At 46.2% G+C, this 16539-nt stretch overlaps 2 long non-coding RNA genes across 2 annotated transcripts; both read right to left on the bottom strand.

Annotated features, from left to right (window-relative positions):
- Positions 1-7228: 7228 nt before the first annotated feature.
- On the bottom strand, positions 7229-7659 carry LOC115305701. Its single transcript, XR_003914950.1, has 2 exons — positions 7590-7659; positions 7229-7492 (listed from the first exon to the last, which is right to left on the bottom strand). It is a non-coding gene; the product is annotated as an uncharacterized LOC115305701 (long non-coding RNA).
- A 2877-nt stretch (positions 7660-10536) lies between these two features.
- Positions 10537-14310, bottom strand: LOC115305703. The gene is made up of 2 exons (XR_003914952.1): positions 14276-14310; positions 10537-10721 (listed from the first exon to the last, which is right to left on the bottom strand). It is a non-coding gene; the product is annotated as an uncharacterized LOC115305703 (long non-coding RNA).
- Between the last annotated feature and the right edge of the window lie 2229 nt (positions 14311-16539).

Raw genomic sequence — 16539 nt, 5'->3', positions numbered from 1 at the left:
TATTTTTCAAGGGGTGTCTAGGTGGCTCAGTCGGTTAAGCATCTGACTCTTGATTTCAGCTCAGGTCTTGATCTCACAGTTCATGAGATAGAGATCTATGTCAGGCTCTGCTTGGGATTCTCTCTCTTCCCTCTCTCTGCCCCTCCCCTGGTTTCAGGCTCTCTTTCTCCCTCCCCTTCTCTCCCTCCCTGTCTCTCAAAATAAAGTTAAAAAAAATCTTTATATTTTTAGAAACTACAGCAGATAATGTGTGATAGGAGAAGATGACAGAAACCAGATGAAGTGTGTTCATTTCTCTAGGGAGTTACAGTCTGTGTGTCTGAAACCTTCCTGAGAGTCAACATTCTTGATGCGGGCTTGGTAGAATTGCCTCACTTTGCAGATTCGTTTGCTCACGGGTTGGTGTATGACTTCCTATTACAATTCCGGGCCCTGACTCAGAGGCTGGGTATGTACTGATGGATGAAATACACCTTGCCTCTGTGTTTGGAGTGCCTGTAAAGAATGGCTGAAAATGAAATCACCCCCTCTGTCTTCGCTCCCCCCACCCTACCACCACCACCTTGAGCTCGACTTTATATTAGTGGCTATGGGGTCATTGGCTCACACAGGTAACCAGGCACCGAGGAAGGGTGAAGTCGTTTTATTGTTGCTCATCCCATTTCCACCTGGCACCTGCTGATTCTTTTGCTTTTATGGGATGTGTGAGAGGGGACTCGGATGGGGCCACAGGCTGGAGTTTGAGGCAGAGCATGGCAGTGACGGCTATAGAAGAGATCGGGAAAGGGAGAAAGGGAGAGAGAGAGGACTGTTGGGAACAAGGCTGGCCAGTCACAGCCCTGCGGGCGTCCCTCTGCTGTGAGCTCAGATTGGGGAGAAAGTTCCTCCAGTGGTCTCATTCTGATCCCCTTCCTGGCCTGATGGCTTACGCACATGTTCCATTCTTCTGAAATACTGCTTACTAGTTGTGGCAATTTGAAATGTTCTAGAGGTGAGTGGCGTTTCTGCCTACATGAAAAGAGGGCCACGCGGAGGTGGGTTGCCACTCACTCAGGGGCCGTGGGGCCCATGGAAAGAACAACGAGGCTCTGTGGGAAAGGGCCTCCATGGGATGGGAAGAAAGGCAAACTCGGCCTCAGGTGATCAGGTTCAAGACTGCTCTGGTTTTGGTTGTTTACAGTTTCTTTAGGTTGCATCTGGATGTGGATTAAAAAAAAAATTCATGTTGTTTGAGATTTGTTGCTTGGGGTCTTGAAACCGTGAGTTGATGTCTGCCATCAGTCCTGGAAATACCGTCTTTGTTCCAACATTTCCTTCCTCTCCACCTGCCACTTTAATGTATGTTTCATGTTTTGAACATATTTTGAATGCTCCTGCTTTTTTTCCCCATATTTTCCCCTCACCCCCCCTTTCAGCTGATTTCTGGAAGTTATCGCTGACCTATATTCAGGCTCACTAATCCTCACTTGAGCTGTGATAATCTGCTGTTAACCCAGCCACCGGGGTGTTTGACTTTGGTGGCCATATTCCTCCATTTGAGAGTTTCTATTTAGTTCTTTTAAAAAATCTTTTACATAATTTTCTAGTTCCTATTTCCCTGTAGAGATGTTCAAGTGTGGCACTGATGTTTCTGACTATTGTAGGTGGAGTTATTAGTGGCCCGTGTTGAAGACTACCCGTTTCAGAAGGCTTGGAGGGCCTGTGGGCACTCTGGGCTGTGTCTGCTGTGCTTACTCACAGTGTCCTGACATTGAAACAAATATATAAGGCAATGGAAAAATATATATATGAGTAATTGTGGAATCTTCTTCTGGAGAGGCTTTCCCTTGAGTCTGCCAGACACTGGGAGCACTTCCTGTCTGAAGCCACCTGAATCAAAGCGCAAAGCTGGAGATTCCCTTGACTTGATGGTGGTGGGAACCTGTCTACGAGACTGGGGTTGTAGCCTTCCCTTTCTCCCTCCCCCAGGCAACCCAGCCTAAATTGGCAAGTGGTTGATGTGAACCCCCAGCTTCAGCAGTCTCTGGGCGCCAGCCTGAGGTGGCTATCCAAGCAAGAGTTCATTCTCAAAGTTGTTTTTTTCCAGATTGACAAATTCCTTAGGATAAAAGCTCTGTGGGCTGGGGAAAGCTCTCTGGGGCTTGTCCTCTCTAGTTTTTGGCAGGTGTGTCTTCACTACCTTATTATTGCTTTGATGCTTTTAAGAAAATTAAGCAAATATTTCATCCAACTTTTTAAGTTGCCTTTGGTAGGAGGGTTGCTCTGAATTTCTTAGTCCACCAGTGCCAGATGCGCAAGTACCAGATGACGTAGCTTTAAACGCCAGGTCTGACACCCACCAGCTAGTGATGTTGGCCAGATTTGTTCCCACCTTTAGCACATGTGTTCATGAAACCCTAGCTACTTGACAGTATGGCTGTAGAATTAAAATGTGACAGTATTTTGTTAAGAGATACAATAACATGTTCGTTTATTACCTGTGTCCCACGCTAGAATGGAAGATCTGGAAGCATGGTACATTTGTTTATTTTTCACTGTTGTTTCCCCAACAGTGGACGATGCATGGTAGATACTTGGGGAACACTGAGTAGGAGAAAGGGCTACTGCATGTATTTTAAAGTGGAAACCTACTGAAAAAGTGTACTCTTACAGGGGGGTCAAGCTCAAGTCTTCACAACAGCTTCTACCATTTAGAAGATCATATTCCTCTTGGGGTACCTGGAGGGCTCAGTGGGTTAAGGGTCTGACTTCGGCTCAGGTCATGATCTCATGGTTTGTGGGTTCGAGCCCTAAACCAGTCTCTCTGCTGTCAGCACAAAGCCCACTTCGGATTCTCTGCCCTCCCTGTCTCTGCCTCTATCCCACACTTGAGCTTTCTCTCAAAAATAAGCATTAAAAAAAAAAAAAAAAGAAGATCCTCTTTCTCTTTGTGATTTTATAAACCTGGTTACTAAATCAGTATAAACACTGTTACTTTGTTTTAGTTTTTCACTTGGTACTGTTTTGACTAGAGGTGACTCTGCACCTTCAGTGGAAGTATTCTGTTCCATTGCTTTGTGAAAACAGGGTCTCCACCTGTTGGACACTTGGGCTGTTTCCAGTTTGGGATATGATATATGATGCTGGTTTCTTTGCCGATGAAAGTGAAATGGATCAGGGGTGCCTGAGTGGCTCAGTCAGTTAAGTGTCCAACTTCAGCTCAGGTAATGATCTCACAGTCTGTGGGTTCGAGCCCCATGTCAGGCTCTGTGCTGACAGCTCAGAGACTGGAGCCTGCTTGGGATTCTGTGTCTCCCTGTCTCTTTCTTCTGCCCTTCCCCCACTCATGCTCTGTCTCTTTCCATCTCTCAAAAATGAATAAACACTAAAATATTTTAAAGATAAAAAAAAGAAAGTAAAATGGTTAAAAATGTGTCCGTTGTCAAGGCTCATTCAGGCTCATTTTGGAAGGAGCATGCTTTTCAGTGCTTGAAGTCTGGCATCTTCTATAGTATAAACAGAATCAACTAAAATTGATCTCTGGTTCTCCCCAGAGGAAAGCTCAAGCTGCTTCCAAAGCAGATCAAGGACGGAGGCCATGAAATATGGGACTCAGGGTCACTGTTGAATCCTAATGATTAACTTTCTTATTTCCTTGGAGAAAAATTATTATTTAAAACAATTTTTAATGTTAATTTTTGAGAGAGAGAGAGAGAGAACATGAGCAGGGGAGGAGCAGAGAGAGAGGGAGTCACAGAATCCAAAGCAGGTTCCAGGCTCTGAGGTGTCAGCACAGAGCCTGATGCGGGACTGAAACTCACAGACTGTGATATCATGACCTGAGCCAAAGTTGGAGGCTTAATTGACTGAGCCACCCCGGTGCCCCAAAAATTATTTTAATAAATGATCTATCAATCATTATTGCCACAGATACTTTTTTAAAAATAGTTTATTGTCAAATTGGTTTCCATATAACACCCAGTGCTTCTCTCCCCAAGTGCCCACCCCCACTATGACCATCACCCCTGTCCTCCCTCCCCCTCCTGCTTCAGTCCATGGTTAGTTTTCAGTATTCAGTAGTCTCCCAAACAATAATATCATTTACTTTAAGCTGTAAAAGCTGGGGCACTTGACTCCCTTATCCCACACTCTTCGGCAGCTTTTCCAATAAACAGTTGAAATAATTTTGTAATCAGAACAACTAAGTAACCCAAGTATGCTTTTATTTAATGGTCAAATGATTGGGTGAAAAGTCATGGCAACAATAAGAAGTTCCCTGTATTGACTACCCTTGTGGTAGATGCTTTATAGTTAGTTACTCATCATTTAATTTGCTTGCAGCCATCCAGCAAATGAGATACTACTGTTATTTCCATTTTCCAGGCAAGGAAACGCAGGCCAAGGTTATGCAACATGCCCGAGGCCGCGCAGCTACAGCGTGGCTGAGGTGCATCCATGGTACCGTGAAGAGCCACACTCTTTTCACTGCCCTCTGACTTCTCGTTTCTTTGGAAAGGAAACAGGACATTTCCTGTTGGGGACAGCTCTCATGCGGCCCTGTCTGAGCATCCTCAGGCCGGTGAAATTTGGGTGTGCATTAAATTCAGTAAGTGTTTCTTTAGGACTAGCTGCATTTGGCCCCATGGGGAAGCTGACTTAAAAGGTGACAAGGTGGTATAAAGCATGGCATCTGCCTTTGGGGGCTCACGGGAGAGGTTAGGCACCTCTGCCCATAGAAGGAAGCTACTCCAGGGGCCAGCGGGGCGGTGCCGTCAGTCATTATGAGGGGTCCCCAAGGCGGGAGGGGTGGGTGGGTGGTGAGGAGTGGAAGCCCTGGCCAGCCATCTCGCAGATCAGGAGACTAGGGGCTTAAAGGCTCCACTTCATAGATGCGAAAGCTGAGATAAAGCCTCTCCTGTGCGTGAGGACATCGATTTGAATGATCATCCAGAGCGTGAAGTATTTGGTCTTTGCTAAGTGCACAGGAATGGCGTAAACCAGGGATTTGGGGTCAGAAAGGAAAAGATGCGAAGCTCTCAGCCGGCACCCGTTGGCCCCCTTCTCCCTCCCATCGGCGTTTTGGGGGAAGGCTGAGGTGGGATCGGACCAGGTGGCAGATGGAGGGAGAGGGCTCTGACACCTTCCTTCCTCCTGGTGCCCTTATAAATGGAACTGGAGCTCAGGCCCTTTGCAAGCCTGTGAACATTCGGATTTCTGGTGAACAGGCCCCATGCAGAAGATCACATTAAAACTCTGGGCTTTCTGTAGGCACAGCAACCGAAAGTTCAAGTGTCCTGTCTAAGGATGCATATCAAGCCAGAAATAGAAGTCGGATCTCTGGCCTGCCAGGTCCGGGGCTGCCTCTAATTTAACGTTCTGCGTGAGTCACAGATCATCCAGTACCGGGAGGCAACTGAGAGACTCAGCATCTTTTCATAACGCTCAGTAGCTGCGTTGAGGGAAAGAGAAGTTTTTGTTCGTGAGCTCATTCCAATCAGAATGTGTCCAGACGCCCAAATATTTGATTTGAGCCTGGTTGCTAAGAGACCTCCCACTGGGACCCAGCTGCCTGCGGGCAGGAGGGCGGTATTGGCATGGCTTCAGATTCCTGCCAATTTATTTTGAAACCAGAAAACCTAGAACCTCGGCCTCCCCAGGCAGCAACACGAAGAGGAGAGATCTGAGTCAGCCGAGCAGCAGAGAAAAACCTCCACTGATCATCTGCCAGGGATCTGGAGGAGGGTTTAGGATGATAGAATTCTTATATTATGCTTGTTTACTTGATGGGAAAGATGCTGGTGTGGTGATGAAGAAGAAATCAAAGCTCGGTGCTTGGTCATGCAGGGGGCATCTCAGAGCCAAGTTCATGGATTCCAGAACAATGCCCCTTTTCTGAGTTATCACTGGGCATTGTGAAGGCTGCCTTGATTCACAATCAGAGCCACACGCCCTGCTTCTTGGGTTTTAATTACCCAGTGACTCCCCCACTCCTGCCCCAGGGAATGCCTGGAGGAAGGAAAATGTCCTAGAGACCCTGGAGGGGGCAGTGCTCATGGAAGTGCTGGGAAAACCCCACTTCCTCAGCTGGCGCGGGACAGACAGCCGAGCAGAAGAGGGCCATTCTCAGGACCAGGTGGTGATCTCTATAGGCCTTTTACCAGGGTACAGGTGTCCTCTGCTTTTCGAAGATTCAAGAAAAAGATGGAAAACAAAAATGGGGCTCAGCCTTTGTTTGCAGCCAGCCATCACAGAGGCAGCAGGCATGGAGCGTGGTCCTCTCTGAGCAACTTCCTCAGGAACTACACTCAACATCTCATCATCTATCACCCTAGACTTAGACCATGTCCGTGGGCGTCGGGTGGCTCAGGTGATTAAACATCTGACTTTGGTTCAGGTCATGATCTCATGGGTCATGAGTTCGAGCCCCATCGCAGGCTCTGTGCTGCCAGCTCAGAGCCTGGAGCCTGCTTCAGAATCCATGTCTCCCTCTCTCTCTGCTCCTCCTCCACTCATGCTCTCTCTCTCTTTTAAACTTTAAAAAATTATTGAAAAAAATAAACTGAGTCTGTGAGTCCCTGTACTTTATCTTAATTTATTTTGTGCGTCTGTTCACAAGCTATGCCCTAGTGTATCAGGAAAGCCTAACAGAGGTTATTTTTTGGGTCTTGGAATGCTCAAAAAAATTTCCACATAAATTAATCGTAATTGTCTCTTTGCTTTACATGATTTTGGCTTATGAAAGATTTCACAGGAATGCTCTGCTTTTGCATAGTGGGCGGGGGGGGGGGAGGACCTGTCTCTTGTTTCTGAACTCAGCTTAATTCTTCTTTATAAATAAATGTATTTATTTATGAAACATAGGTTTTGCTGTCAGGATTTCTGCTTGAGAGAATTCGAGATTAAAGGTCATGCGTGGATGGTTACCCTTGGCTTCCATCCAAAGCTCTCTTTTTCATTTATTTTCCACTTGGAGGTGATATATCCTAGTGGGTTTTTGTTCAGTTAGAACTTTGCTGTCGGTACCATTCTTTTCCATGTAGATGTGTGGCTGTGGGCAAGTTTGACAGCTCAGTTTCCTCATCTGTCAAAAGCCAGCCTAAAAGAAGTCTTTGTTGAGTTTGAGGAGAGTGGGCGGTAGTGTGGTGTGTGAGGGAAATCAACTGGAATAGGAAGGAGCTTGGAATTCGATATGGAAATGAGAGAGCAAAGGACCATGTCGGGGCTCAGTATAGCGTTGGGCATGTGGTTATCAATTCCCAAGTCATTCTGGATTTATTCTGAGAGGCTCCAGTCAAATTTGCTTGATTGGAAAGGAAGGGGAGGAAGGAAATATATGCTGAGGCCATGAACAGAGGCCTTTGGAGACCAGAAATGAATAGTTTGAGTATGATGTAGGAGGTAAGGGAGAGTCACAAATGCCTTGCACAGCTGGGTCTCGTGGTTCGAGAAGGTATCAGGTCAGTAGGTAATACAGTTTCAATCTTGCAGACCCCTCTCCTGAGATGAAATATACCTGAATCCAGAGAGAAAAACCTGTTATGTGTGTGTGGTGAGGAAATCTGCAAGAGATAACTAAACTTCCCTCCCCCCTGCCCTTCAGTTAAACATACCATGTCATCCAGGGTGCCAATGATTTGTTTCCATGGAAGAAGCTATGACATCACAAGGGCTGCATCCTGACATCATCACAGGATCCCTTAGGTGTCTGACCCAGGGAGACCGCCTCTTGAATACAAATACCTTTGCTAATGAGGAGCATTGGCAGGGAGCAGAAGGCCATTCCAAATAAGATAAATGCGGCGGAGGGAGGGCCAGATCCTGCCTGGAGATCCTGAATATTCCATAGGATACTTAGCCAAAACCTGTCTCTTAGTTTTTCCGTAATGATAGACGACAAAGCCCAGGGTAAAAATAAACCCACTTCCAGTGTTGTTTCTGGCTGGTTCAGCGGGAAACAGCATTGTTAACCTTGAGGGGCATAAGATTTGGGAGGCCTGGCCTCTCTAGGGAGGAGAATGAGCAGGGCTGATGAGTTGCTTCCCAGACTCCCCCAGCCCAGGCTTCCCCGGCCCTTCCTGAGTTACTGTGCACATTTCATCGGCAGAAAGACTTCTCGTGGCCGGCCGTGTAGATCTCCTTCCTAAGTGCGTCTGTTTAAGGCCGGTGGTAGGGTGCCTACATTTTGTCACGGGTGTAATAACACCCCAACAATCCCCTGGGCTGGTTTATGTCCACTGAAGGTGTAAATTCCATGGACGCCTCCGTCTGTGAGCCCTGGCAAAAGCATTTGGACCAGGAATGCTGAGAAGCCTTCAGCTGATTTTTTTGCCCTGTCACTTTTGGCTGGGTATTTTCCCCTCCTCTTTCCTGTTTTCAGAAACACTTGGGCAAATAGTGCCATGGCACCGACAGGGACACCTTGTCACCTTGAAGGGGCATATCTTTTTTTGTTTTTTTAATTAAGTAACAGGACATTTGCTTTTATACAAATACTTGTCTCCACTTGTAGGTTTAAATATAAAAACTGATACATTTCCGGTTACAGATTCTTAAAGTTTCGGTTCTGAAGAATTAATGCCACAGTGCCAAGACACTCTCAGGGAATGATATATTGGCAGGATAGGTTTCCTTCAGCTAGAACCCCCCTGAGGAAATAAGAATCTTGTGTTATTCCAAGATTATTTACATCTAATGGAAAATGCACAATCTAGTGGAAGTCTCATGGGTAGGTATGTTTTTGGTGGGGATATGTTTTCTTTCGGGCCTATCATTTATAACTGAGGCAAAACAACAACAACAACAAAGAGCCAGATATGACAGCTCTTAAGAGAAAATGATGCATACTCTGAATACCTTATGTTTATCTAGTGCCTTTCTTCTGAGAAGTTCAAAGTGCTTTGCAGATGTTATCTCCTCTATCCCCATATGTTGTCCTCATTTGAAGAAAGGACTGGAAAATGCCTGAAGTCAGGGAGTGTGTTGGACATCAGATGAGACCGGGTTCTTGCGTTTTGCACCACGCCTTGCCCTGGTTTGCACTCCGCATTCGGCGCACCCGGGTTGGAACACAGGCTAGACCAGAGTCTTGTTCTAGGCGACCCTTCATTGCGCCCCCTCATGGCACCCCCTCGGCTGTTTCCCTCCGGCCCCAGCAAAAAACACTGAACATGCAAAGGACTCTTGCCAGACCCACTGGCACACCCAGTTGCTCCTTGGCTTGTTCCCTGCATCAGGCTGTTTGCAACGTCACTTGCATGGTGTATCCAGTAACATAATTCCAGGGCCACAGCTCTACTGGAGTTAAGATTCAGTGACTTGCCTCTGACTACCTCTGAGACTAACGACTGCAGAGATGCCCCAACGGGAGATTGCATTTCAGAACACTGGCCCCTCAGTTCATCTCTGACACATCCTTAACACTTCACCCAGACTTCAAGACTCCTTAGTGACTAGAAATTGAAATCTATTACTAACCTCAAAAGTGGGAATGCAGGAAGTAATATTGCATCTTTTTCTGGAGCTGTTGGCCCGAATTCCTTCAGAGGGTACAGGGTCCTATTGTGGTTAAGGCCCTGCTTGGCCAGGATTGGAAAAGCCACCACAAGCCCATGTTCTTTCTGTGGGTGACAGAGCCATTACTGAAATGCAGGGTGGGGTGTTGCTAGGTTTTCAACCTTGGTTGTCGTACTTGTTGAAGCACTTAAAAAATTTATTTGGGAGCTCAAAGGAAGAGCAAGTGAGGGCTTTCACAAACAGGCCCTTAGATTTCCTGCAGCTTTGTCTGTGTCCCCTCTCTGCTTGCTGCACTGTGTCGACACACGCATAGCACAGGTTCCAGAACGCACAGCCTTTGTGGTGGCCCGTAGCGCTTTTGCCAAATCTCCTTCTGGCTTTTGGGTCCACAGCAAGATGGCACTTCCCTATCCCCTTTGGGGTTGGAAGAGACTGTGTCGATAGTTCTGGCCAATGCTTGGAGTGGAAGTGATGTGTATCAACTCCAAGACAAGACAGTTAACTATGGGTGCAAGACCGGCTGGATTTCCCTTCCTCATGGCGACTGGCAGCGCTTCAGATGGCGGAGGCTCTGCCTGCAGGCCCCACCCACTTGACGATGGATGTGAGAGACAAACTGTTGTCCTTATGAGCCACTACGATCCTGGGATTGACACCAAGCTTTTCAGACGGATACAACTTTCTTAGATTTTTGTACCTTTAAATGTGCTTCTCCTTCTGTTTGAAATCTGCACCGTCCCTTCTCTGCTTGTCAGATTCTTCCAGATCCTTCCAGACTCAGTTCAAAAGTGTCTTTCTGTGAAGCTTCTTTTCACATCTTCAGGAAGGTGGATCCTCTCAATTCTGTCCTTCCCCACTAGTCTCTGGGCAAACTCCCACGATGGCCTTAATCACATTTTTTTCTTGCTGCTTACATCTCCATGTCTCTCAGATGCTGAACATCTTGAGGGTGGAACTGTGCTTAGTTTATTTTTCTATCCAGAGTGTCTTATTTCAAAGTACAAGCTCAACAAACATCTCACAGAGAAAATAAGGCGCTCCACAAATAGTTTACGGATGTAATTCAGGTCAACCCACTATAAGGTGTTACAGTTCCATGTCCCAATGCTCCCAGATATACCAGAACTGTTAATTTACCAACTATTGGAAGACATTTTAAAAGGTTGATTTCCTTTTTCAACACTGTTTAAGTAACTGTTATATTTCAAACATGTTTGTGGTTCAAATAGCTAAAAAAGAAAGAAAACATTGTATAATCAGGCTCCCATCTTTGACAATTACTCATCTTTACAAGAAACGATTTTTTAAAAGATAGGAGGTTTTGGAGACAATCAACATTTATGGGCAGTTTTTTGAAACTGTTGTAGTTAGTTATTTAAGTCTGGCTCAGCTTATAGGAGACAGTGTATTGACTCAATGCCCTCAGGTTTTGTAAACACATTTATGTAAATCATCAAATGTACCTCCCTCAGTGGTGTGGAATATAACTAGTTCCAGCATAAACTGAGGAAGTTCTATTTCAATGTCTGTTGTAGATTCCATTTTGGGTAGAAAATCAGGGGAGGTGCCATTTTTGTTTAGGCTGGTTCCCCATAGAAGAAGCAGCATATTTACTACTTATAGTTTACTTAATTTTATAAATGCACCTGTGCCTATTGCCAAATGCACTTCAGTGAGTTAGATAAGAATAGACTCTTAATTCTAACATGAACTGACAAGACTGTGACTCAGTGTCACTTACAGAGGAAGCAAACTCCAGGTCCAAGAGACTGTCAGGCAAGGTCTCACTCTTGTCTCGGGTCTAAAGATAAATGCCATGTCCACTAGAAATTATCCAAGGTGTGTGTTTGCTTAAAAGTCCCTTAAAGATTTGAAAAAGTGGGGGGAAAAAAGATACTTTTATGGATTTAGCAGGCATTTGATTCTGGTAGTTTGGTTTTGGACAACTATCCACTCTCTCTCACTTTCACATCGTAGTGGACATCTCTCCTGTTTGCTTGCTCAACATCCATTCGTCCTTCTAGTAATACCTTCTCAGTGTTCATCTGAGGCCGTTATTTGGCGATGCCCTAGTTACAAGCAGGGTTCTGGATGGAGCCAGGCTACTTGGGTTCTATTCACTCTTGCTGTGTGATCTGGGGTGTGTTAGTTAGCCTTTCTAACCTCAATCTGCTCCACATTGAAATGTGGAGAAGGATATTACCTGCGTCATAGAATTGATGTGAAGACTAATAAATAAATATGGTAAAGCATTTAGAACAGGGCTGATGCATAAAATGAATGCAGTAAATGTTAGCTAATGAAATTCTTATGTGACAATTACTTTCCTTAGGGACTTTGTAAACATGTTTTCTATCATTGGCTGTGGCTATAGAAGTCTGTAACAGACTGATACAGTTTTTTCTTTGATGCATGTGACTTGATTATTTTTTCTTTGGAAATCGTTAACATGACAATAAATTATTTTAAAAAATCAAAGGATTATTTCTTTTTTTAAAAAAATTTTAATTTTTTTAAAATTTATTTTTGAGAGACAGAGAGAGACAGTGTGAGCAGGGGAGGGTCAGAGAGAGGGAGACACAGAATCCGAAGCAGGCTCCAGGCTCTGAGCCAGCTGCCAGTACAGAGCCTGATGCGGGGCTCGAACCCACGAACTGTGAGATCACGACCTGAGCAGAAGCCGGACGCCTAATGGACTGAGCCACCCAGGCGCCCTCAAAGGATTATTTCTTTAGTGATAAATTTTACTAGGAAACATCTTGATATTGATCACCCATTGTTTTCTGGTACATGCTGTGCCCCTTCAGTCTGTCCATTAAAGGCTTTCCTCTTTTCTGAAAAGTTTTCTTGAATAACATCTTTAAATATTTTTTTGTCTCATTATTTCAGTTTCTTCAGAAGGGATACCATTTATGGATATGTTGCTCTTCCTTTGTGTTTCACATAATGTTCTAGCGAATCGTTGTTCTATTTTATTTTCCCCACTATTCTTGATTTGTCCCCTAAATCAGTTAAAAGGGTTTTAGCAATTTTCCTTGTGCTCTTTCCAAGACAGTCTTTGTATCTATGGTGGTTTTACTGTTCCCGACTGCCTTTCTGAGCTCTCCAGCTTATGTTTTAATTTCTCCTGTTGACTGGCCCTATCTTTCCTGAGCAAATGCATCTTTCTTTATTTTATAGTTTTTTTTGTAAATTATGTTATGTTTGATCACAAACTTTACCCTTTCTATAGTGACTTTTTTTTTTTTTTGGGCTGTTGAGTCTTCACTGCCACTGTTTTTCCTATCCCCCCCCTTTTTGTTTTAGGTTTTAATTGGAGGAATTTTGTAACGATTTTGTGCTGGTTCTACCTTGACTTTTCATCATCATGTGAACGAGATGAGTTCCTCCATGAATAGCTATTTGTAAGAGGTTTGTGTTGAGGAGTGGGCCTTAGACATTTAGCAGGCTACCTGGAATTTTCCTTGGAACATGCTCAGTTTCTTTTGACCAGTTCCTTTTCTTGGCTATGCCTCTCTGACAAGCTGCTTTTTGCAAAGGCGGCCTTTCTTTGTGATTTCTCAGCTATGCTTTTCCCCGAGTTATTGTCCTGTAACCTGTACGTGACTTACATTAATCATCAGTATATAAAACATATGCTCTAGTAACTCTTCTACCTATTCTGAGAACTAAGTATACCAGTTAAGATGCTAAAACTTTTGCAGCATTTATGAGAAGAGGCTCTAATATCAAAATGTTGTCAAATAATCCATTTGATGGAAAGAATAGCACCTACCTTTTGAGAAGGAAATGTTTTTCCCTGCAATATTTCTTGTTGAGATTTAAGTTCTTTCATGTAGAGTGTATCTATGGGAGGTCATCTAATAAAATATTTTTGATCAATACATTTTTGGACCAAAGGGTTCTTAAAATTTCAAAGATTAATGATATTCTTGATGAGCTTTTCATAAGATGAAGAGAAATCATTGATTGGCAAGTCCTAAAAATTATCGAGTTTATGGACTGTTAAACCTGCAACAGTGTGCATTTTACCTGCCCAAGGAGGCCAAGGGCTTTTACAAATTTTGTGACCTGGGGCTTAAGTCCAATTTCCAGGATTTCTAGTTCTTTGTACCACCCCAACTTGCCTTCCTGGCTTCTCACCTTAGGTATTAAAGGCTGAATAGAGATAATTTAGAAAAATTCAGATTTAATCTCTGAATCTGCTCCACATAATATTTATTTCCCTTACACCATCTGCCCAGGTGCCCATGATCCTGATCTACTAGCAGGAGGGCTGGTGGGAGAAAAGTTCAGTGGGCATAGTATTAGTAACTCTTTAATGATGTGTTATTAAAAGCACTTCTTCTTTGGGCTCTTTCATGAACATTATAAGAGCTTTAAGCAAATATAAAGACTTAGGACCTAACTTTAGTCATCCAGAATGTGTGGCAGAGCCTTCTAGAGTCGAATTCTTGAGGGAACAGACAGCTTTTGAAGGACAGATAATAACTGATTGACCGTGGAAGTGGGATGGAATGATGAACCTGGCAGCCATTGCCTTTTCCTCTAGAAACACATGCCAGGCTGGAGGGAACGGTCCGTTACTGGATAACAGTCCACGCGAGGGCCCCTGGGTGAACGGAATTAGGCCGTGTATAGTCTAAGGCATAACCGTTCTTAGGAAATGGTGGGGTTGTTTTCTATGGCAATTTCCAGGATCAAGAGCTTTTATTTCACATGGAGTCCAGTAAGGGAGAAAAGACCATACTAAAGCCAGGCAAGTTGTCTTTGTTATTTCTACCTCCTTTGGGATCCATTCCTCTGGGTCTGGCCACCTCAGTTCCGCATTAAATATCTGCGTCTTTCCTCTGGGACTTGGTCCAGCTGACTATGACTTCATAATGCTGAATGAACATCATTACAGTTTGGAAGAGAAAGAAAATTCTCTATAGCCTTTCAACCAGTACAAATGTCAAATAACTGTCCTAATTCTTTTTCATTTCTTTATCCACCTGACACCCATTCATCCACCAGTTACTATGTGTGAGTTACCATGCTGGGTGCTGGGCATACAGTGGTGCAAAAGGCAATGTGTTCCTTGACCTCATGGACCTGACAGGCTGGTAGGTAAAGTCACGGCCACAGAGCCATATGCCATGCTCCCCTGCTTTTCCTTCACTTTTGCTCCTTCTGGACAACTGCTTGTTTTCCATTGGGAGAAAGAGAACATCAGCATTTCTTTAGTTTTGGGGACAAGAGCTGAGACTGGGAATGGTTTTCAAGAGCTCTGGACACTGGTCCTTAGGCAAGGAGCAAGGGTGAAACAGAGGAAAGAACTGAGTACGGAGGAGAGTGGAAGGGAAGGCGGGGAAGAAGAGAAGATGCTTCCAGTAGAGCATGGGAAGGTAATGCCCGAACTTAACTCTTCATATTACTGAAACTTTGATAGAAATAAAATATTCTAGTTGCTCAAATCCAGTTCTTGTTGAAAGAGGTGCTGTTTGCCTTGCACTTTAGGTATATGCCCCATCTTCCTGTTTCCTAGGAAACTTGTCCTGGAAGTTGTGTTTGTCCCTTTAGTCTGTGTTTCTAACAGCCAAGTAAGACCAAATTCGCTCTCCCCAGCCTGGAGAGCCTGGAACTAATAGCCCCAGAAAGACTGGAAACCAGCGTGGAGGTGTGAGGGATGGGGTAGCCAGGGTATCTTATGACCTCCTGGGGGTCAGAGTGGGAGTAAAGGGTTGTAAGAAGGGTCCTGATGACTTCCAGGAGAGCCCTGGGCCTGCATCCACCCTGTCAGACCCAGGATGGATGAAGTTTCCTTTTCAGGGAGTAGATTTTTCCCCCCACTTTAAAGTGAAATTGGAACAGTCCTGGGAAAATGGGGCCGGTGTCAACAATCTAGAGACAGGCTGTTTACACAACTCAGCCGAGGGGCCCTACGGGAGCGATAGTCTGGATACAAGGAAAACTACTATTTTCTGAAAGAAGAGGTAGTCCCTTCAGGTCGGGGATGGGGATCTGCACGCGGCCCCCCGCTGACACGTGGACATAGGAGAAGGGTGGGCAGTCAAAAGAGAATCTCCGAGATGGGAGGCCAGAGGGAACTCTTGAGTTCGTCTCTCCAGCCCGTGGGAAAGGATGTTTCGAGGGACAAATCCCGCCGCAATGTATTCTACTAAGCCCGGCCGCAGGTACGGCTAAGGAGGGGCAGCCCTCCCCTCGAGAAGGGTGCGGGGACAGACCTTCACTTTACACTAAGTCTCTGGGTTTGGGCGGGAGGAGAGAGGGTGAAGCCACGAGGGGCCAAATGGGAGTGAAGACCAGCCAGGCCCGCCCAGACCTGCTGGCAGTTCCAGCCCGGGGAGCGTGGCAGCCCGCGTGGAGCACGGAGCCCCCGCCAGGCGGTCCCCGAATCCACCTGCATCCCGGGCGCCCAGTAACGCCGAGAGTCTAGCTCCCAAATGGAACACGTCCCCGGTCCCGAGGCTCCCAAGCTTTTTTCTCTTCGCCACGAGGCCCCCTCCCCCGGCCAGAATTTGACGCGAGCGCCGATTTTGGTGCAATGCGAATTAGCTCGAGTCTCCTAGTTGGGAGGGACCCGCAGGCTCCGGGAGCGCCAGAAGCGAGCGGGCGCTTCGGGCCCCGAGTCAACGCCCACTGCCGTCAGCATCCCCACCGCCGCCTCTTGTCACCATAACAACCGGCCCCCGCCTGCCAACCCCGCGCTGCCCGGGGACACACCGGCCGCGGCCCCCGGCGCGCAGGGAAAGCACCCCCGCCCTCGGAGCTGGGGATCCGGGCGGCCTCGCACTCCCGCCCCCACCCCGCCGCGGCCGAACGCAACTCAGAAGCGCCCCCTCCCGCCGCCAGGGAGGAAAGCCCTCGAGCCCTGGGGACTCGACTGCAGAATTAATAAAGCACCCGAGGGGCCGGAGCCCTCCCGCGCGGTTCCCGGCGCCCTGCACCTGCCCGGGTCCCCTGCACCTGCCCTCTCCCGGGCTCCAGGGCTCGCGAGGCAGCCAGCCCACGGCGGTGCCCCGCACCCGGGGCACGGCGCTCCCG

This window comes from Suricata suricatta, chromosome 10, assembly GCF_006229205.1.
Source record: "Suricata suricatta isolate VVHF042 chromosome 10, meerkat_22Aug2017_6uvM2_HiC, whole genome shotgun sequence".
Lineage (NCBI taxonomy): Eukaryota > Metazoa > Chordata > Mammalia > Carnivora > Herpestidae > Suricata > Suricata suricatta.
Note: the sequence above shows the minus strand (reverse complement) of the source record. Positions and strands in the feature narration are given on the sequence as shown.